Here is a 1,752-nt window from a genome sequence, read left to right as displayed (position 1 = left end):
TTTTCCCATGCAGAACCCATCCTTGGTATCCTTCCCCTGCTCCCCAAACCAGCTCCCTCTCCTCTCCCAGCCTCCCCATGTCTGTTTAATTTAGTGCATGCAATTGCCCAGCAATTGGCTTCTCATTTGCTGGGCTGCTGAGGCCGCTCTTGATTAGAGAAAGGAGGGGGGTGACCTTAGCTTCCCCTCGCTGCTGACCTGGCACAGTAATTAATGTCGACGTGGGCTTCACAATGTATTTAGGAGAAGTAATCGGCCCTGGTGCAAGATGCACGGTCACTAATTACAATACAACAAGCTCTTACCGACTGCAAGTGCACGTGCTGGTGTTGTACGCCAGCATGGCTACAGCGTGGGGCCCTGGCCCTCTGCCTGCTCCCTTTCCCTGGTCCCTAATCCCAGGTCTGGAGCTCTGCAGGGACCCCGTTTCCATGGATTTCCCCTTGCAGCTCCGGTTTCCGGATGCTCAGAGCTGCAGCAGGCGTGAGTGTAGCCCTCCCTGGGGCACAGCCCTCCCTGTCTGTGCTAACCTCTGGCTCTTCTCTCACCTCTGCTATTGCTCTTAAGAATTTTCCCTAAAGAGAAGAGGGGTGGGAAGGGCTTCAGAAAGAGTATCAGAGGAGGAATTTTGCGTTGGCCCTGGCAGGCTGGGTGGGAGTTTGTCCTCTTCCAGCTTCTAATTCAAAACATCCCACTTGAGAGAGCACACCAGCTCAGCCTGGCCTGGGAAACAAGGGGTTAAATTTGTAAAGGAGAAAAAAAAAAATCCCCAAAAGAGATTAAATAAAGCAACTACGGTTGTGTAAGCTTCATATAATTTAATCAGGTTTGCTTTTATTTGTCTCCTTACTCTAAGTGTAACATTAGCTATTGCAAGTGACAGGAAGGAAATGCTGCTAATCTGCAGCGAGCATCAGGCTGTCGGTACCTGCTCCCTTTCTCTCTAGGTTTTGGGGGTGAGGTTTGCTGCTTTGTGTGAATTTAAGCCTGATTAAGTATTTAATTCAGTATTGTTCATTTATTTCTGCTTATCATCAGCAAGTTAAACATGAGGGCGCAGGGAGGTGACAGGCATGTGGGGGGCTCAGATGTTGCCGTGCTGCTCGTGATGGGGGTTTCATGTCCTCCCGTGCTCCCTGCCAGGGCTCCAATGGGATGGTCACTGCTGGGCAGGACACATGTCCCACCTTATTGAGGTCCTCCTGCTCTACTGAAGGGAGAAAGCCTCTCGTCCTGTGGTCTCCTTTGCCTGGTCTTGTCTGCAAAAGCACCAGCATAGAGGAGTGGGGATGCAGCGCATCTTCCTCTGCCCCAGTTTTACTGGGAGGTCTGGTGGGTGTCCAGCGCATCCACTGCTCTCAGGTGTTCCCATGCTGAGGAATCAACTGGTATCAACTGGCATCTCTGTGTCCCTGTAGGGAGCAGCCGATGTTTTTTCCTCAGGCATCTGTCTGAGTTACCAGCATCATCGCATCAAAGTCCCCACATAGTCTGGGTGGAGGGACACTGGGAAAAGGAATTTAAAGTGTATCTGTTCCTAGCAGGACGTTATCCTCTGACCTGCATTAAGGGAAATTGAGCCATGTGCTTGCTCGTGTGCGTCCGTGAGAGGAACCTTGCAGACAGAGGCACAGAGGGTTTGTCACTCCCCCATCGTCCTTCTGCGATGCTTTGGGGTGGACATCCCTGCTCGCTGGGGTGATGAGGGTGACAGGGACACCCGAGGGCTCGTATTGCAGCATTTACAAGGAC

The 1,752-nt window shown here is 51.8% G+C and overlaps 1 protein-coding gene across 1 annotated transcript in view; it reads left to right on the top strand.

Annotated features, from left to right (window-relative positions):
• Positions 1-1,752, top strand: part of LOC104525636 (plexin-A1-like) — a gene marked incomplete at its 5' end in the record, with an annotated part of 67,771 nt that overhangs the window by 41,364 nt on the left and 24,655 nt on the right.

This window comes from Antrostomus carolinensis, unplaced genomic scaffold (assembly GCF_000700745.2).
Source record: "Antrostomus carolinensis isolate BGI_N321 unplaced genomic scaffold, ASM70074v2 scaffold6585, whole genome shotgun sequence".
NCBI lineage: Eukaryota > Metazoa > Chordata > Aves > Caprimulgiformes > Caprimulgidae > Antrostomus > Antrostomus carolinensis.
This window is presented reverse-complemented; position numbering and strand designations above follow the sequence as displayed.